We start from the raw sequence: 22,538 nt of genomic DNA on the forward strand, positions 1-22,538 counted from the left end.
GCATTTATATAGATTTTTGTTTATTTTGTATTCTAGTCTGGCTGGAATAAAACCAGGTCTCACATTTTTTTTTTAAGGCAGCTGCAAAGGTTTACTTACACTGCAAATAGGTGCCTACATACAGGTTATGCGTATTTTTATGGCCCTGTTTTTATCTTGGGACTTGGTTTGCTGGAAATTTATTACCGTATCATAAATTTACAGCCGCGCAAAACTTAATCTACTATTAAATTTTATTTTATAATAAGAGTCTTCATTAATTTCGTAAAATTTTTATTCCCATGAAGAGCTCGTTTTTTTTTATTCCACCCCATTCCAGTGATGATGCATTCTAAGATGGTAGCGAAATTATAAATTTTCAAAGTGCCGCGAATCGAACCGGGGACCTCCTATCTTAATTCACAGCGCTCATCGTTGCGCCAGGAGAGCTCATAAAGTTTCGTAATATGATGTCAATAAGTCTGTTTGACACAGTCATTATACTAATAAACGAATTGAGTTCTAAACTATATTTAGTTAGTGTACCTGCCGAGAATCGAATTCGGGACCTTTTACTTAAATTCACAGACTCATCGTTGCGCCAGGAGAGCTCATAAAGTTTTGTAATATAATATTAATAATAATAATAAATTCTTTATTGCACACACAAAAACAAAATACAAAGAAACACATTTACAAAAACAATAAAATTTATTATTATTACTTCTGTTTACACAATCATTATACATATTTATAAACTAACTAGATGTGCCCTGCGGCTTTGCCCGCGTAATTTTAAGAGGCAGCGTACTGCTACATAGTCTACACCTATAGTAATATATGAGATTTTTAGTTTTTTTCACAAACATTTTTTATAATCTTACGTAATTTTTTTTCAATGTAAAAAAAAGTATACTATATTATTTCTAATACCTCCAAGAATATGTATAAAAAGTTTCATGAAGATCGGTTCAGTAGTTTTTGCGTGAAAGCGTATCAAACAAACTTACATTCACATTTATAATATTAGTAGAGATTGAGTTCTGAACTAAATACTACAGTTATGATCCTAAAATGATTTTTGAAATTAAATACCTACCGAATCAAATGGTTTTTTTCTGCTGCATGAAAGACAGCAAAAGATTGAATTGATGCCCCGCCCCTCCTGGTATACTCGTAAGATTTTTGATTCACACCGAAGTTTTTTTTTCATTTCATATAATATTTTTTTCGTGTATATTAATTTTACCAACTAAGTCACTGTTGTAAAACAAAAACATATCACCATGTATAAAAATGTACAGGCGTAAAATAATCATGCTTAATAATAGACGGTTATTTCGAAATAACATACCTACACTTATTTTATAATACATAGATAACACAGACGTTTAGAAATCTAACTCTATCCATTATACCAATATTCGCATACCAATATAAGTTTATCTATACATCTATATATCTATCTATTGACTACTAAGTAAGGGTTGGACGGGCTGTAAATCAAATTTTACACCACAAACAATAAATAAAACTCACTGTAATGGCTTTTAACAATACAGGGCATCCTCCCATTGTTCTAACTTACTCAAAACAGCTCTTTAGATTTAAGCTCCGAGGAATACCCAAACTCTTATCAAAGTTGTATAATAGTGCTTAAGTGCTACCCCTTGTAGGTATTTCTATGACGGTGTTACAGGCAAAGTCCGCGGGGTGTGCAAAGTCGAGTATACCCGGTTAGTGTATATACAATTACCCTGACTAACCCTGTCTCTTAAGAACTATGAATCAGTAGACAATTCGTTAATTTGCAGTTTGTAATAAATTATGAAACAAAGTGACATTAAAAGCAACAATTAATATTATAACCTTAAGCTATTTATGGTCGAATGTCTTTTTTAAAATTCTTTAAAACTTCTTATGGTGTCGAATTGAATATTTATAAATAACATGAAATAGAATATACATTTTCAAACAGTTTGGTCGCAAAGATTATATATCAGACAATTTATTAAATTCGCTTCAAATATTTACAGTTTTTGGCTATCAAATCACTGAATGTTCTGTTTGCCTTTAAAACGTTAATTTTATATCATGCCTACTCTGTAATTAAACAACTAATATCAGTTCCCACCATGATAACACAGACAAAGATGGTAACAGGCTTACCTGTTAGGGTTATAGCAGCTTTATAAAACTGGTATGGGTTTATCAACTGCACTACTAACTAGCTATACGTACTAACTATACTATTATATGAACTACACTAATCAGTTACCACTCATATCAGAACGCTAAATCGTTTAGCAGCAAGTCTTTGTTGATTGGAAGGTAACTAGTCCCAGCTAAAGCCTTCCGCCAGATAAACTTTTGACTCTATTGTATCGTGAGTTTGTGCATCAGTGTTTATAACGTAAGAAATAGTCCAATATATGGGCAAAAGTGACTTTGCACAAAGTTTGACTTCGCCTGTAACATTTCTATATCGGAAACTCTTTTTGGATAGCACACCGCTCTTCAAATATCCTTTTGAACATTCAGTAGACCTCTTATCTGTTTTTATTACCACTTAAGTATAACTGTCTAAAAATAGTGTGTTCCGGCTATCAATAGGACGCTTATATTATGTATATTTCATTGGTGATGGTGATGACATGAAGATATGGAGTAATCAGCACATATTTGGCGAGGACCTGATGAATTTCTTGATGATGTTATATTGATCTAAAAATTAATTTAACTATATTAAAATATTATACAGTTTAATTTCCCAAAATAAGAGGGTGGCGCACCGCAGACATCTTTTTAAGATTAGAAATAAAATAAGAGTCAAAATTAACACCGCTATAAAAGTTACTATTTGATGTTACTCTTATTTACCCAATAGCACTTTCACGCAAACAATATACTCGTAGGAATTACACAAAAAGTGAAAATTTCCGCCCGCATGTTTGATATGCAATCTAAAAATAGGTTACTCCACAACAAATAACGTGTAAAAATTCAATTGTGGTCCTTCCACGGTAGCTGTAATACACACATTGGCTTAATAGAACGTAACACAATAATGTGGGCCAATTTCCCTTTCGAAATGCCTAACATCAATTCAGTTCAGATGCTAACAGTTCATGATTATGTCCGAGTGACAATTTGCTCTACAATAGTATTTATTTTGTTATGTTTAGAAGTAGGTATGTAACAGTTATAATATTACAGCACTAACTAGGTACTTACCTAGCTAGAATCATTTGTCATTCTAAAGCGGGTGCTAGTAATATTTCCGACTACAAAAATGGAAATCCCTTTCATAGTGACATTAAACATTGTTCCGTAAAACAGGCAAAAGCAAAAATTGTTACCTGGCTTGCTACCTTAATCTATGATTCAACAGAAAAACTTTTAAGAAATATCATACAAAATGCAACTTTATCAATAATTACAGTGTATTGTACGAATTGTTTAATCGACTGTAATTCGAGTGACAACATAAATTTAAGCTGTCTGTAAATGTTGTTTTTGATAATAAATATTTTTACATTTTTTCCATTTTTCATAGTAATCGAGCTATCAAACTCATTATAGACTGGTACATGCAAATCTGTTAAGAACTATCTACCAGACGTACCTACATATGGATGGCAGTTCAGTATGAATTGGACGCAAACAAAGCCGAGCGCATAAGCTTTAACTTTAATAATAAAATGTATCTTCACTGTTGCTCTATATTGTTAGCGAAAATTTATGAAACTATATTTTGAACAATAAATTCATACAAATTCAACTGCAATAAAATCCGCATGCATAAGAGCGCGTTGGTTCTATTTCCACATTTTCAACTATAAATAATACGATTGCGTGGAATGGTTTAATACAATTTGTCCAACCGATTTACTCTTTATGTGGTTTGACTACGCGTCCAAGTGGAACCTTCATAATTATTGGGCTGTGTATTTTAATTTGCATTTCTTGCTTATGTACCTAACTAACTTTACATATTTATTTTGTTTCACACTCAGTTGTTATCCTCGAACATAAATAATAAAAATCTGAAATAAATAATCAATCTAATCCAGATTTAAATTAGTAGTTCCATCTTTTTCCTACTCTTCTCTGTAGATAAGGACAGCAGTAGTAAATTCAATCAGCGGTTTAAAAAATTCGATCGATTCAATTGTATTAACTTCGTTTGTAAAGGCATCAAGCAAATTCTAAAAAAACTAAGATGTAGCGCTACAACTGAAAAGAAAACTCGTTTTAGAAAAAGTTTTCTCTATTAATAAAAATAAATGCTAATCCGTACCTACTTAATATTAGAACAATGTCTGTTGTTTGGTTGATACATGCACGCCCATACCCATGGGATAATATTTATATCAGCAAAACTGCTGCATAACCAGCAGTTTCATTAAAACACAGATTTAAAAATTGCTTTTAGAAATTGCTTGCATCCTGAAGACCATAGGATTACACTATCCCGGGAAAATAAAACTTGCGGTATTTATAAAAAATTAAATCGCGGGCTACAGTTAGGTTACACATAAAATAGCAATCGAAATTAATATAATTTAATTTAACGATTGTTTAGTGTGACTTCTATTTCGAGGTTGTTGGACTTTTAAATATTTTTGATCTATCTCCAGACCGGTTTTCTGCTTAATATTGGTATTCTGCGTGTTTTAAAGTTTATCGCACACTGCCTCATCGTCTAAACTCAAAATCACCCGAATCTTTCCTATAAAGACTATGATGAAATATTGCGGTACCTCAGAATCGCTTTATGTAAAACTGTTACTATTTCTATTGGTTAAAGAAGAAACGCAATGAGATATCATTACAAAAACTATCCTTTTTTTCATCGTAACAATTGAAGTTACAATCAGATGTCCCACCTAACAGAGCTACCTACACTTTGCAGTGCGTGAAAGGCCCACGTCCCACAAAGAACCACTCAGAGTCCATCATCCGGCGGCGTAGGTTTAAGGCCTTTTGTGGCGTTTTAATTTCTTCGGACAGAAACAAAGCAATATTGTGTAACAGCAATGAAGTAAGCGGTGTCTACCCCATTACCTTTAAGAATATTGATCTCAGGAGGTAAGTTTTCCATTAATGTGATACGATGATGATAGGGCATCAAGCCCAAGGTTTATAACAGTTAATACCCCATCGGTTTGGCACCCCTTATCCAACTAGGCATGTAAAGGAATAGTGGCAAAACGAGTGATTTGCGTTACTGTGCGCGATCTTTTACTTATATCCGCGAATATCTCGAATTCGGTCAGCGATGATACTTGAAAATCAACCGGACGAGATGAGAAAAGAAAGCTAATAATAAATCATCGTTTACCATAATTTACCACTTGTATCTTGCATAAGTAATGTAACAAGTGTTTTGGCTTTCTTTAGTTTCTTTTAATTTCGCTGCGTTTTTTCTTAAAACCGATATACAACATTAACAACCTTAATAGCTTAAAAGTACCGTCATTTTAGAAGAGATAAGAGTTATTTTGGGTTTAGAATTTAGAGTTAAGTAATTGGTTGTGTCCGACCACGTGTCTCACAGAGTTAAAACAGTTTTTTCACCAATTATCATTTACTAGCGACATGCCCCGGCTTCACACGGTTGCAATTTGGAATGTTTAAATTATTATTATGAATAGGCACATCTTAAAATTTCTCTACTATAATATGTATGTATACTGCATGTAGACCTATCCTCTTTAATCACTCTACCTATTGCTGAAAACTGCATTGAACGTAGTTTAAAACATTCAATCTTACAAACAGGGGGAGGATTTCTATAGTAGGTATGTAAAGATCATGAAATCGTTAGAACTAGAAAACCGTTGAATAAATAAATATACTACGACAATACACACATCGCCATATAGCCCCAAAGTAAGCGTAGCTTGTGTTATGGGTACTAAGATGACTGATGAATTTTTTTATGAATAATATACATAAATACTTATAATATACAGATAAACACTTATGTTCATCACACAAACATTTTCCAGTTGTGGGAATCGAACCCACGGCCTTGGACTCTGAAAGCAGGGTCGCTGCCCACTGCGCCAGTCGGCCGTCAACCGTTACTTATAAACAGAGTAACACTTCGTAGGGCATGCAAGGAACACATCCTATGAACTGCAGTCCTGTGTCCCGTCAGCCTGAGGCACAAACTATAAGCCTCATGCGCCTGTAATTACGAGGCAACCAAGCTTAGCGGCAGAAATAAGCACATCGCGGTAGTACTTCCCCGGACGAGCTGTCATATAAAGTTATCGATGATAACATAATAAAATTTAGATTCTATAAATGTATTATCAGTCTACATTGCATACTGAAACAAGCAGCTCTTGTAATTTTCGAGTTCGTGTATTTTGAATAGGTCCTACCTTCAGAGTTTTATTTAAATATTCTTTATCAGGTTTATGCCAAATTATTAATGAATAAATAAACAACTTTTGTAATAAATAGTTTATTTTAGGTTACATATATATTTTAAAGAAACAATATTACTATATTTTAATTTTACTTTTGTTAGAGATAACTTGGTAATATTTTTTAATTTTTAAAAATAATACTTCTTCTTTTCGCTGTGTAAAACTTCATAGATTTTTAATTATAATATAAATAATCATGAATTGTTGAGTTACTCAGAGAATATTGAATGACCTTTACTTCCAATATTCGCTGAGTATCACTATAATACTTACACTATATTAATATAACGTCTTTTATAAGTTTTAATGACTTCTTTCATTCATTTGTTTTACAGCTATCCATAAATTGTGTAGTTCTATCTAGCTAGTGTAATTTGCTATACCGTACTACCAAGATGTAAAATAAATAAATATATGTTGCTTTATCCTCGTTTTGGCATACAAAGCATCGCCATTCGACTAATTGTTGATATTATATTTTCAACACTCAGATTTAATGAGCTGGCCACGGAAAAACTTTGTTATCAGTGGAAATAATTATTTCACGCCTGCTACGATTCGATTAATAATGTTATCAATATTTCACAGTGATTACTTCTACCGCGATTATGACGCAAAACCGATAATTTCACAGTTTATTGTGTGTGGTGTAGGTACACAAAATTTTTAGGTATAAAATGCGCTCTAATTAAAAATGATTCAATAGGTAAATAATTAAATATACTACGACAATGCACGCATCGCCATCTAGCCCCAAAGTAAGCGTAGATTGTGTTATGAGTACTAAGATGACTGATGAATTTGTTTATGAATAATATACATAAATACTTATAAAATACTCATAAACACCCAGACAGTGAAGAACATTCATTGTCATTACACAAACATTTTCCAGCTGTGGGAATCGAACCCACGGCCTTGGACTTAGAAAGCAGAGTCGCTGCCCACTGCACAGGTATTTACCTACTTAGTTATCATAGAGAGACCCTAAGTTGCTTATATAGCATAATACGGATATGTAATTAAATACGAGTCATTTTCACTAAACATTTGTTTTACTCTCGGGCAGAGTTTCACGTACAAAACTTATTTATTACAAAATATATGTCCGACAATGCAATGGCTTCCACTTTTCTACGGGTCATATACCGTTCACAATGTTGACAACTAAACAGACCAATATTATTTAAGATATACATTTCCAGTTAGTTATTTCACAAACTAAATAGTTGTTAATAGTTGTTATCTGGAAAAGTATCAAATATTATTAATTTAATAGTTAATTATAACGAATTATATAAAGTTAATCATTTGTATTAAACAATTAAATATGTAGTGATGTCACAATATCCTTTATGACGTATCTGACATTTGTCAACCGCTAATAATGTGTTAACTTCATGTTTTAATATCACATTAAAATAACTATAGCTACCGCTTCAAATATAGCTGTAGTACCTATCTAATATAAATATTATGAACTATGAACCAAAAATATGGCACTTACTAATGAGTAAAATACAAAAAAAAAGGTTAATATATTTAACTGACTGTTTTTCTTATTGTGAGGATTGTGAAGCCGGAGGCATGCGATATATGCGGCGTGAATGACTGCTGCCGCTTGTGTATTTAGTTGAGTATCAAAGTATTTACGACCGTGCCCGTGCCTTATGCCCTTGTGTATGAAAACAACTATTCCTTGCTATAAAAACTGTGGTTAGTTGCAAATAGGACGCGATATTGAAAAACACCAATTACCCTTTCGCTACACTACGTCATACACAGAGCAATTTTTACAAATGCACTAATCATGCACGTTTAAGTTAAATGTAAAGTCGATGCAACAATAAAAAATTACTGTAATAACTTACAGTAATTTTTTACGGGATTTAATAGCATCTATCTTTTATGACAAGCGAACTAGCTACACTTTATTCATTAAGCCAGAAAATAGAATAGGAAGTTTCTAAAGTCTGCCACGATTCACTTATAGCGGGAACAAAATAACAAACCAACAACGCCGTGTAAGAATAATACAGTAGATTAATTAATGCCCGCGTTGACAATAAATGTTGCTGGGCGTTAAAGTAAAGCGTGCGCTGGTGACTGCAACATTGATTTATAACGCAAGTTCCGTTTATTTTACAGCAACAATTAAGGGCGCGTCATTCTAGATATTTAGGTATTTGAACTCGAACTCCGCCCCCGCCAATTCAGAGCGTCAATCTATTTTAAATGGAATACACAAGTAATATTTCAAAATTAGAGCTAGTTCTACTCCGGGAAAAAGTTATTTTTATTTATATTACTAGTTTTCAATATTATTGTATGAAAACCACCGGTTGGCCAGTTTCATATAATATATTATTTGACAGCGGCCATATTTTTAAATAAGGATCTCAAGTCGTTAATGGGAAAAGGCAGGTAGACGCGCTTAAATTTTGGACATCTACGCGTCTTTTACGCCTACTGTTAGCTAAAAGAGATCGCTATGTAGCGATAAGGCTATCTGGTTCTATTGTATTTAAATTTCTGTTATTTTTATCTCTGGTGCAGTATAATAAAAGAGTTAAATAAACTGAAATCAGTCCAAATATTGCAGCATAGACAGCCCGTTGGCGCAGTGTGCAGCGACCCTGCTTTCTGCGTCCAAGGCCGTGGGTTCGATGACCACAACTGGAAAAATGTTTGTGGGATGAACATTAATGGTTTTCAGTGTCTGGTTTTTTCTGTATATAATAAGTATTTATGTGTATTATAATCATAAAATATTCATCATCTATCTTAGTACCCATACCAAAAGCTACGTTACTTTGGGGATAGATGGCGATGTGTGTATTGTCGTAGTTTATGGGTGCGAATCCAGCACCTATCTATGGGAGTTAAAGTATAAGCAGTCGTTAAGGTAAAGCTCGGAATTGTGAACTTTATCAGTGATTTATAATGCGTCGGTCGGTTTACACATCAAAAATTAATGCATTCGAAGCTTCAAGCTGCCAGCTAAACGAAGGAAAGAAAAATTGTATAGCATCATTATTTATTGATCAAAAGCACCCTCATACCAGCCCCCTTGCACGCTTGTAGGGTTCCTTACTAAAATAGTAAAATAAGAAATCGGATGATAAAAAACTAATGATGAACTTACAATATTAATTAGGGAAAAAAATTTAGTTTACAACCAAACTACATTCAATCAAAAAAATTAAGTAACATCTAAAGCTCTGACTAAGATTCACCATTTACGACGACTTTTGTTTAGATAGCACAATTTATATCAATCTTTCGATGGATTGTAATAAAAATGAGATTTTAAAGACCAACGGTATTTAATTATTGGATCGGATTGTGCGCGGCATCAAACCCGAGCATCGCTACATCGCTAGACGGCACGTATATGTTGGTAGGGTTTTAACCGAAGGCTTACAACAGACCAGATATATCCAGAAATTTTCATGATCCTGCCTCCTGATCCTCCTGCTTATAGACCACGGTGCTCTCCATTGCGCCAGTGAGTCCGTCAAAATATCCAGTCCAACCAGCATGTTGTAAAGTTGTACATGTCGGTTACACTGTATCGCGGTTCCATGTAATCGACCCAGCAGTCGTGGGTGGAAGGCGGGTGTGGAAATAATGCAAAAAGTATACGATCTATGGAATGAGAATAAAAAATATCAAGTTCAGTTCGGACATTTCGTATCTCTTCCCTATCTTTGTAACGCGTAGTGAAATTGGCAATTCTGTTTTTAAAATGAAATAAAGCGGTGATAGCCCAGTGGGTAGGATTTCGACTTCACTTGCTTCAACGGTGAGGGAAAACATCGTGAGGAAATCTGCATTCCTGAGAGTTCTCCATAATGTTCATATAGCCAGCTTGGTAGACTAAACCTTAACCCCTTCTCAATGTGAGACCCGTGCCATGTTGTAGGCCGGTAAACGGTTTATACTATGATGATGATGATAGAATGAAATCTATTTTCTCCTTTGTAAGAAGGACATCGTTGCCAATCCATCTACAGTTTTACACACATATATGAACGAAACTAAATTGACAAATTTAAAAATAGTGGTGTCCTTTTCTAAAAATAACACATACCACTATATTTGGTGAATTTAGTTCAGTGAGATTTGTCCAAAAATAAGTTGGCACAAGAAAAAGTTTTTTTTTTTTTTTATTAACCAGCGTTTGACGACAATCATGCCCGTTAGAAAGCAATGATGAGGTCTAGGTTGGAGCACGCTTGCCTAGAAAAAGCCTATTCACTCTAGCCTTGAAGGTACTCAAATTATACGTGGCATGAAACACAGTTGCCGGGAGGGCGTTCCACATCTTAGCGGCACGTATCAGAAACGTGGATAAAAAACGTTTCGTGCGTGTTGATGGAATATCAACCACATAAGGATGCCACCGCTCACGGTGTCTCGCTGTTCTGTGGTGAAACGGGGAAGGAGGAAAAAGATTGTGAAGTTCCTGAGCACACTCACCGAATACACTGTTTAATTATTTCATGCGATCATAATTCGCATTTTATCTACTACTGTAGATAAAATGCGGTAAAAATATTACGAATTTTTCAGTAAGTGTAATCAACTGTACATATAGGGTATAATTAAGCTTTAATAAACATTAATAAAGCGGCGGGGCTCTTACCGTAATTACATAAATAACTGTTGGTCCCTAAACAACTATTTGATGACGTGTACCCTAATTTGCGACTGAATTAGAGCCAGTTAAAATAATATGTACGGTCGTCTATATATCCAGACTGTCAACGTAACATTGTGTGGAGGGTTTAGTCCGAACAGTTGTGGAAATATCCGACTATGCGTCCATTATACAATTGCCATAAATTTGCTTCAAAGCTGGTGAAGCTATTATACTACAAGATGCGTATTAGAAGATCCTCTTACGCATTCAAGATATAGGCAAGCTATTGTACGGATAATTTAATACTACAAGTTCGCATTATTGTTTTCAAGTACACATTAATTTGACTTTCTCTCCACGATATAAACGAATAGAGTGCAAACAAGTAAGCAGGAGCTAGCTAGTCTCATAATATTAGCAAACCATTGTTTCTGTGTGTTATATTTAGCGTTATTGTTTATAATTTCATTCTGATGATGAAAATGGAATGAAAATTCATTGAACACCTAATTCAATGAATTTTCATTCCATTTTCATTTCAAACTCACAGTTGTTTTATATAAATTTTAACTTTTATATACCAAAATCTCCAGTATAACATACCATACCATACTCAACTAGATCATAGAGGTTTAAAGGAAGGTTAGCTTTAAGGTTCTCAGTGAATTACTAGTCACTTTGGTGTTACTGTGTTTCATAATTGAAAATGACTACGATAGCTAGAGTGCAAAACATAAAGCTTCTAGCACATAAACATCAAAACAACAGGACCAAAGCGTTGTCGGTTTTGAAAAGTGAATTTTTAATTCGATAATTCCTTGTAAAAAAATTATATTTTACGGGTAATTGATGTCCTAAAATTGGCGCACACATGTCACAAATCTGCAATGCAGTACGAACGAGCGCAAGTTTAATGCCCCGTGACAAGTTGTCGAGTATCACCGCGGGATTTAGTAGCTATTTATACCTTCCTTTTTTTTGTTTTATCTTACAGAGGTGTTTCATTGTTTTATTTGTATCCCGTAACAGTTTTCTACGTAGTAGTCACATATTAACCTAATGATGTATTTTTGGAATGCTCCTGGAAGAAATCTCTTTACAAGACATGTTATCCTTAAGCATCTCGTTACCTTTTCCTTGTTCATTTTGAATGCTGGTAGGTACTAAGTAAATATATTGTTTTAAGTATAGTTCTAATTAATATAAAAATTATCTAAGAACCATCAAATTTCTTTTTGTATCAAAATTTAAGTACATTTAATCAGACGTTATACTACACTACTTTATGTTAAAACGAGTATAGATCAGTAAAATTGATTAGCAAGTAACTATTTATTTACCTATGCGATGAATCGACATATTTTAACTTTTAATTCCTTCCTAAAGCAGTGGGTGTGCGCAAAAATACGATTTGCCCTTGCACCCACTGGTGGGAGAAGCCAGTGGGTGCACAGTTAACTTCCCAATTATTCTAAGTGGAATTTTAAGATGTTGTTTCAAATCTTCATGTAGCAATCTTAACTATAATATTCAAAGTAATCTGACGATTCTGTTACTTCTTATTTTAAGTTTGCCGTATGTAGATTTGGAAATTCATACGAAATGTAGGTAGAGAACTAATTGAACACATAGGCAATTCAATCGATCACCCAGGAGAATATCATCATAAATCAGGGAAAAATCTACCAAGAATTACATAGCTCGCTATAGGAAAGAAGAAGGCGATACTTGCGAAAGTCCATGTTATACCTACAATGAATATATATTATTATAATGAATATATATTATCATACCAGTGCCCAGTGCGGATTGGTGGAGGAAAATATCATCGTCATCTAATTAAAATTCGTTATTTTCAGAATATAGTGAATTCCTACTTAGATTCAGCCAGTTTTGTATTTAATTTAGTTTTGCCATTGTTAAAGGAAAAAGTGGGTGTTTTATGAGAAGAATGATGATGAGATTTTTAGCCATCGCTTTTAGCCATACCTATTTTTATTAATGAAACTTTATTGGTATTTAAAATCTCATTTTGCATCCATCAGTTTATACCACATCTTTTTTTTACGATTATGAAAATATGAAATTAAATATCTTTATTGCGAACAGTTAGTTACAATGGCACTTAATTTTTATTACAGAGTGCAGTTTCGTTTTATACTAAAATTATTTATTTGTTTATTTAAGATTCTAAGTCCAAAGCATCATTTGTTTTTCATCCGAATAAAAAAAAAGCAAACTAATCTATTTATTTTAATTGAAAGAGCGTGATCCTTTTGATTATGTGCATACGCAATTAAATAACTTTATATTAATGTACTCCGCATTTACTGTATATCATTCACATTCAAATATTTGCAGCAGAAATGTTTTTTTGAATTTTGCATTCACGAGCGTTGATTGAAAATCTCTGATTAATTAACAATTTTAAGTAGCAACTAAAATACCATAGCGGTATTATCATTAAAATAGAATTAGAAGCAGAATGGTAATTATCTTTTATCTCTTGTCCATCAACATAATGGCTGACATTGAATAAGGCCTCCAAAGTTGTTGAAAATTTAGAAACATCCGTCAGAAACTCATTGGCACAAAACTGTAAGTCATTCCGTACTCTTAAATCAACCAATGAAGTTTCGAACACTTAGAAAATTATCCTACAGTCATTTCAATCATATTTAATCTTGATTACGTAAATATCGGAAAGAAACAAACGTTACTTTGCATAAATCCATGATATACAATGCACATTAAGCTTCATTTGCTGTACATGTAATCTTCGAAAACCATGGTAAATCTACACGGAACTGATCTTCCAAAATTTTTCCCTTTGGGATATCTCCCTCCTGAGGATGCTCCGGTGTCGAAGCGGATTCGTGCGTAGTCAGCAGTAGAGTACATTTTAGAAGATCTCTTTAGTGTTGTGTTCATTAATTCTTATTTATGTAAGTGCAATGATATGGCTCTAAATTAAATTTAATGTGTATTCAAGGTCCACCTTGTTTCATAAAACTGACCAATCGACCCGGATTTTTGTATTTTCATTGGACCTAAATAATATGTACTTTTGGGATATAGGTATCAAAATGTGTCAATACAGATTATTTACAAATGCACAATGTGTTTGCAAAATCTATATCTATATAGCAATTTTAGTCTACTTTCAAAACCTCATGTTCCAAAAGGACTAAAGATAGCAATTTTAATCTACTTTCAAAACCTCATGTTCCAAAAGGACACTTTAAACGAAGTAAACACGGACGTTTTCCAATATATTCTCAGTGGCCTTTCTATTTTGCTGTATCTCCATATGTAAATGTTGTTTAATATACAATCATCGTGTTCAAATAGCGTTTGTTGTCGGTTCTCCTTGACATGTCGGCGACCTTAGTAATGCCTCATCATGCGCCGACGCATCGCTTCTACCTAAGCCTTATAATTTCGAAGCTAAACAATGGTTGTCATTACTATTATCCACTACCTACATCATATTAATTGTTATAAGCTCTATACGTAGTCAGTAAAAGCGGCATGCCTAGACTTTGATTCAATATTATGTTGTCATAATCATTTATGTTAATTTTCCAAAACAAAAAAAAACATTTTGTATTACTTTTGACATAATTATCATCACCTTATTATCAATTAATGAAGTGCATTAAAATTATCGAATGTTATATAATGTAAATATTCCTATACATAAAACATTTATGTAAGTTTTGTAAAGGTATCTAGACATTTCATTATTTAAATTCTTTATTGCTTTATAACCAATTGTGAAGGACATCACAACTGTCGAACTTTTTTATACTTACTTAAGCTCTTTACTTTTATAGTAACGACGTTTTAAAACTTTTGGTTGTTATTTAATGACAATTTATATTATTACCCACTGATTTATGTGCTACTATACTGATAATAAATATTTATTAGTAAAATATTTTGTGCGGATGATATATATACCTACTTTATTTAAATTTCCGATTTATATTTATCAATTCTAGATAAGATTGAAATAATGATTATTTCTAATGATTATCTTAATTATAACAAAAAAACAATATCAAATATTATTTTAGGTCGTTACATCCAAGGACCACCGTTTTAAATCAATTGCCTATAAGAAATAAATACCCTTTTTGAATTTGGGGGTACGTAATTGTAACTTATACCTACTTAGAGTTTTTTAATAAAAGTTTCGTACAAGTACTATAACAACTCACTTAACTATATTTTTATTTAAAAATGCCAATAACTCTTTATCAAGTAATGATGGACAATTATCATTATTTCTGATGATTAACTTAGTAATGACAAACCGTTCTATATTTAAAAAAAACAATACCAAATAGATTAGGCACAATTCGTATAATCCAAGGGTAATCGATTTTAATCAATTACAAGTAATACCCTTTTCGATTGTGGCCGTTTTTCGAACGACTGAACATAGATACCTAAAAAATCTGTTACTTAATGATAAAACACCATTATCATTATGATATTTATCAACTCTCTTATCATGATAGAAGGAATTAGGTGTTTTTACATTTGATAAATTGTTCAAACAACATCTTGGGTATTTTTAACTAACTTCTAATAGGATTCCCATTCAACATGTATCAGTCCAAATTCTTGTGTGTTGTTTCGAAAAATCTGAATGGATTTTGACAAGTCTGGCGATCTCTTGATACCGTCTATTAGTATTTATTTATTACCGTCTATTATATTTCTTCAATTTGAAATTTGATGAAACCTATATGAAACCTATAAACCGAATCCCTAAAATTGATCATAAGTCCTATGGTCACTTAAGATAGGAATATTTATCATACAAAGATTTTATCGTAATTAGTACCTCAAGGAGGCAACTCTTTAATGGAGACCAACAAATACCTCGTGATCAGTGGAACATTTTAAAAAATTGTTTTGAACTTTGAACTAAGTTAACAACATGTCTTTTTTGGTCTTGTTAAATTCGATACCTCCTTAGGAAACAAAGTAATGGTAGGTATCGATCTAGTTCTAATTCTAAATGGACCTTTGTTTTAGGATCGTCCGTCCATCGCCTCCTGAAGATAGAAAGGATGGAAGTTATCTTATACCTAACAGCCAGCCACCAGTCACACTGCAAACATTTTGAGCACCTTCGTTACAGTAGTTAAGATATTGATTTCGGTATATAGATTTGCTATACCTAAGTACCTACGTACCTTATAAAAAAGCATAATAAAACGCATGTTAAAATCATAGCAAACCCTAACTATCGAAACCCTTTATCCTCGAACCAACCCTACCTTGCTAACAGCTGGTGCCTGCGACCATGTTGTCATGAGTGGGTTTTGAACCCAAAAACTTTCCGATTTCAGTCTGCCCCTAACTTTATTTTTGAAGATTGAATTATTTTTTGTTGTATCTATCTAGGTACATAATATTCTTGATATAGTGAAATTCTTTCTCCAGTTTATTGTATAGAAAGGAAATAGTAATTGTATGAGTAATTTTATTTCATAAGAAAACTATTAATAGCAAACTTTTTCCTCATTTAAAATATCGCGTACGGTGAATGTATGTATGAAATGTTTTATAGCAAAGATACCGCATATGAATGGCCATTACTTACGGGATATTAAACTCTGTTGTTTTAACCATTAAATACAGAGTTCGATTGCCGGCTCAAGAAAACGTTTCTTGAATTACAAATTAGGTAGGTAACTACCTCTTTGACGCAGCAGTCTGTGACTTACGAGGTGACTTATTTATGATGAATGTTATTCCCCCATTTTAGGATTCTGTTTACGAGTCATTATTATGTATACTTTCGATAACCTTCAGTAGATTTACCACATACAAACGCCTTACACACTGGTCCAATAAAAAAAAAAACATTAAAAAACTACTCAAGCACGGCATGTCTACGAACCCGCAGATGCAAGAACTAAAAACGGATTCGGAAATGGTAGAAATGATCGATTCATAAGTCCAAGAGTCCATTAAAAAGACCGGACAAGTGACATTCCAAATGCATCCAATAGCATTACTTACCTACTATTCGCAAAGCATAAACGCACAAAGTACCAACCTTGAATGGTTGAGGGGGTTTCCGTTACAGCAAAGGCCAATCCAGATATAACCACAGATGTTACAGTGTTTATTTAATATTTAGAGCACATTGCCACAGAAAATCCACAGGTAAAATTCGAAAGCTCGCGTACGTATTTCGCGGGGAACGAGCGTGCGTCTACTCACGACGGCGCGCTGAACTCAACTGAGGAGGACCGAGGTACAGAGGTCCGTTTGGTCTGAGGTCGCAGGCGATTGGCTAAGGATGGTGAAACGGGATGCGGCAGCGAGATGTGCGCATCGCACCCGGCTTCCGTTTGAAGCGTTTGATAATATTCGCACTGGAAAAACTTTGAGCGATTGCCGCCGCTTTCATTGTAATTTCTTTAGGTAACTTTTATTGAATTATTTTATACGTTATTTTTATTTGCTTTTGCATTTCTTACGTTACTAGCTGTTTTGCTACTTCCAACGGGTTAGGTGTTTTTCTCTTTAATTATACCTAACTTGTAAGAATTTATTTATTCTCCGGTTCACGACCTGGTTTTTTGAGTGTGCCTTGATCATAAAATAGTTTTATTTGGGTGCCATAACTATTCCTTTCGATATCAGACGTAAACACCTGCCTACATTTTCTTGTTATCAAAGATCAAAATATTGTAACAGATTTTCGAGACCTTAATACTATAGTCAAGTTTACAGCCAATAGTATCAGTGTTAGTCCCTAAAGTATCACTTGATTAATATGACAAAATACAATGTAGTTTTGTCAACCTTTCTGGCGCAGTGAGCGCTTTGGAATAAATAGGAGGTCTTGGGTTCGATCCCAGCAGAGGCAATTTGAGAATTTATAATTTCTTAACTCGCTCTGGGCTCTTTAGCCTTGGCTAGTTACCACCCTACCGACAAAGACGTGACGCCAAGCGATTTTACGTTCCGGTGCGATGCTGCGTAGAAACCGATTAAGTATGGGTTTCCTATACCCTTAACAGGCTAGCCCGCTACCATCTCAGACTGCGTCACCAGTAACCATCAGATTGCAGTCAAAAGCTAACTTGTAGTGCAGCAAAAAAATACAACAGTTAAACTTACATAATGTCTGAGGTAGGTAGGTAGCTAGATGCCGAGAAAGTATATTGAACCAACATAAGAAATTTAAAACAATGATATTTTAAGCCAGTTGGAAATCATCGCAGTACCTATCAATTAATGAAAAACGTGATTTCACTATTTTTCTTAGCATGCTGAAGCCTCCCAGACTAAAACTTGGAATCAAACCCAGGACTTCCTACTTACATGCCACAGCTGTGTAAGAAAGGGACACTATAATATCAATAATATACTACATATTAGCATGTGCAATAACCGACATCTGGCAGCACCGATGTCTGGACTTATCAATCATCCATAGATGTGAAATTGAGTCCTTTTTTTGTTTGTTTGTTTAATCGTTGGATTATCACTATAAATGTGAAATTGAGTCCTTTTTTTGTTTGTTTGTTTAATCGTTGACTTATCTACAGTACTTCCGTGCTAATGAAAGGTGAGCGTTGTGGTTTTAAGTGGGAGGTCCCGAACGTGATTTCTATCGACAAAGACGTGCCGCCGAGCGATTTAATTTTTTGGTATGATGCCGCGTGGAATTCGATAAGGGGTATTGGTTCAATGTAACTGACAGACCCCCTAAAAGGTTGCCGTACCCCCAACCAGTTAGGTATGATTGCAGTCAAGGGCTTTCTTGTAGAATCAAAATAAAGGAGATTTCTTATTATTTTTTCTCTTAATATAATATTCATCATTACAGGAAAATAAATGGTTTCCGTGGGAAATCGAAGAAAAACCCTGAAAAAGTTGCGAGTTATGACTAATTATATTGTGGCACATATCAAGTGGCACAGATAAACATTGGATGCAACTATTATTATCTCTTTATGTTTTTAACACATCATAAAGTCTATTCATAGAGATTGATTACAGTGCAACAATGGTTTTTGATCAATTAAATACCTTTTTACTTATAACCATATTAAGCTTACTCGACTAGTGAACAAATGCTTTTATGCTTCTACTGGAGAACAATATAAAGGACTTAAACTCATCATTGTTATTGATTATAATACACGACATACCCACACGCTTAGTTATGAGAATTTACACTCAGCAGTTAACTGATGACTTATGTATGCAAAATTTAATGATCGGTTAAAGAGTTAAGTCGCGAAAGCGTAACAAACAATTTATTATACGAACAAACAAAGGGTTCCTACATTTTCCACGGACAGTAAATAGTGCTCTGCATGCAGATTTGTCCGCTGGTAAAGTATAGTACTTCCATACTAACGATAAGGGGTGATAGCCCAGTCAGAAGGACCCCGACTTCACTTCCGGTGGTGCGAATTCGAGTCCTGGCACGCACCTCCAACTTTTTTAAGTTTTATGCGCTTTAAGCAATTAAAATAACACTTGCTCCGGCTGTGAACGAAAACATCGTGAGGAAACCTGCATACCTGAGAGTTCTAACTAGTGTTCTCAAAGGAGTGTGAAGTCCACCAATCCGCACTGGGACAGCTTGGTTGACTATGGCCTTAAACCCTTCTCATTATGGAGAAGACCCGTGCCCTGTAATGGGCCGACAATGAGGTGGCATGATGATGATGATGATGATACTAACGTTATAAACGCAGAAACGTGCAGATAACTAACAAACTCATGCATTCAAAATATTAGCTTTAAAAACTAGTTATCCTGATTATGTGCCAAGACTTTCGAGTTACCTTAACATGTTAGCAAATAAATTTATGAAAATGTCACTTAGCCTATTTACACGAAGTGAAATAATAGAATTGGGTTATAAAAAAAATCTCAAAGGATATATATTTTCCCGCTTTAGTTTAAAAATAAGTTAAGTAAGTTTGTAGTGATTTTTGCATATTATCCGATAAAATCGTAAAAAAATTGTCAATATACACTCTTTTCAAAATTTGGATTTTAGGTTATGTAGCGATCTCCACATTACCGAACTAGATGGCGCTACAAAAATCCTGCGTTGCGCTAGCGAAGTGTTCACAAAAATTGACTATATGTACAACTTCCAAAAATGAATGTTCGAACCTCGGTCCCCGAGGAAGATATTCCTATTGTTACGGTCGAGCGTATCACCATAGCTCCCGTACAGGTTATGTAGAATAGGTAACTAAAGGTTATAAAAAAAGAAATTAGTATTCAAAATATTGTTAAATTTAAATTAAGGCGTTAAGGTGATACCTGTTACTGCGGTTTTATGCGTTTCTTGTGTTTTTATTACATATCCTTGACATTTAAATCAAATTGCACGGTTAATTTTTTATTCTTCTTTAATTTTCTGATTTTATATTGAAATTTAAATGCATATTGTTAAATAAAATAATGAGCTATAAACCGCTACATTGTACCTATTAGGTATACGTGCCAGCTCATACGTTTTGACGACCTCTCTGGTACAGTGGTAAATTCTTATGATTCCTCAATTTTCTCTCTCCAACGGTAGTTTATGTTATTTGATCGCCAATTGGCGCAGTTTGCAGTGACCCTGCTTTCTGAGTCAAAGGCCGTGGGTTCGATTCCCACGACTGGAAAATGTTTGTGTGATGAGCATGAAACTTTTTATATGTATATTATTTATAAAAATATTCATCAGTCATCCTAGTACCCATAACACAAGCTACGCTTACTTTGGTAGTATATTTATTTATTTATATTACATGAGGCAGTGTCTTCCCTGTATAACGATCTAGTGTCTTAATAACAAACGTTTGACAAAAGTGAGTTTGGCATCTTATTAAGTCTGTGCAAAAATTCATCAGCCCATCTGCTTGCATTACAGCATTGTAGTCTTCTTCTTTTTGGTTTATTGGTTCTGCGCGCTGAGCGATTGGACCATTGTAAATTGCTTACTCTTTGGTCAAGTGTTATTCTTATTAATACATTTTTTTTAAACGAGGAAACTTTTTAAGTTGAAGAAAAAAACTAAGTTTTTTAAAAAAGGAAACGGAATTTCGAAACGCATTAATAGGATGAGGAGCATTGTAGTCTTAGCTTTAAACCTGTCTCAATCTGTAAAGGAACGCTAATTAAGTATTGGAAATTAATGCAAATGATCAGGATATGCCTCCTTTTTTTATTTTTTTAACGGAGGCGTTGCGTAAATGCGCTAAGGCATACGTGTATGACCGATCTCAATGGACTCGTAATATTATAAAATTATGAATTCAATTATCGATTGCAGCATGCACTGTAGATAAGTTATCAACAGGTCAGTCAGAGTTCATTATCATACATTATTTACTCTTCGTCAATTGACATAGGGTCGCCGACCGCAGCTGTTAGCGGTCTTTTTTCTGAAGTGTTTGTTTAGGCCGTGAAGAGTAATGGAATGGTAATTTAGTCAAATCCCACTGACTTTTGAATATTGAGGCCGCTAAATTCATTGATACTTATTTCACTTTTTTTAGTGTTTACGTAGCCCCTATCCGCAGGTTAATTATCGTTCTCCCGGATGCAAGCTATCTATATGCAAAGTCTGTTTGTTGAGATCTATTTGAGAAGATTTGTTTAGGTGCAAAGCTGTGCAAAGAAAACAATGTCGATTTTATTAAATCCCGCTAGAACAGTTCCCGGATGCATTTCCAATATATAAATGTCAGGGCTGGGAAACAAGAGAAAAATTTAAACCGGTTTCGGTCATTAGCTCTGATATTAATATATACCTACATAATTTTGTTTATTTGTCCGGTAAAATTGAGAAAGAGTTTCTAGGTAATTCGATATCGCTTTAATAAAACATATTAAACCGTCTATCAAACTCAAAAGTTAAGGGTTTTTGTAATTTTTTTCGCGCACTGCTATTTTTAAAGGAAAGTAAAATTATGGTCGGATAACAAACCACACATTGAAACAGTGTAAACGCTCTGATGGTGTCGAGTTATTATTAAAACATAACGGTGCATGCGTATCACGTTTTTTTTTGATAATTGCTTAAACTCCCTTTATTTAGGTTAATTTAAAGTGACTAAACCGTTCGCATAACTATAAAGGTAACCGGTGTCATTTCGGTTACCGTTTTCTAAGGGAAAACGTTAAATCATTTATTGCCTTACTTAGTCAAAGAACAATATTTTAAACCGGTTGAAACCATAATTTACCGGTTAATTAAGACCGGTTAAAATTGTATTCTGTAGAATGCAAGCAATATTATAAGTTGTGCGAATATTCATCAAGATCGTTGTAATGGCGGAGCTAAATAGGTATAAGTAATATTTAAACAAACAGAATTTTATATTTATGTTAATATTATTATTTATAATACGGCGATTATTTGGCTATTTTGACTAGAAATAAAAAAAGACCTGTTTATTTATTTATTTATTAATGTA

At 33.8% G+C, this 22,538-nt stretch overlaps 1 protein-coding gene across 3 annotated transcripts in view; it reads right to left on the bottom strand.

Annotated features, from left to right (window-relative positions):
• The window catches only part of LOC120628727 (putative polypeptide N-acetylgalactosaminyltransferase 9), a 197,864-nt gene extending 180,550 nt beyond the window's left edge, over window positions 1-17,314 (bottom strand). For all 3 annotated transcript variants that reach the window (XM_039897308.1, XM_039897307.1, XM_039897306.1), the window contains exon 1: window positions 17,147-17,314. The gene's annotated coding sequence lies outside the window, so the exon portion shown is untranslated. The remainder of the gene's footprint in view (window positions 1-17,146) is intronic.
• Window positions 17,315-22,538: the final 5,224 nt, after the last annotated feature.

This window comes from Pararge aegeria, chromosome 13 (assembly GCF_905163445.1).
Source record: "Pararge aegeria chromosome 13, ilParAegt1.1, whole genome shotgun sequence".
Classification (NCBI taxonomy): Eukaryota; Metazoa; Arthropoda; class Insecta; order Lepidoptera; family Nymphalidae; genus Pararge; species Pararge aegeria.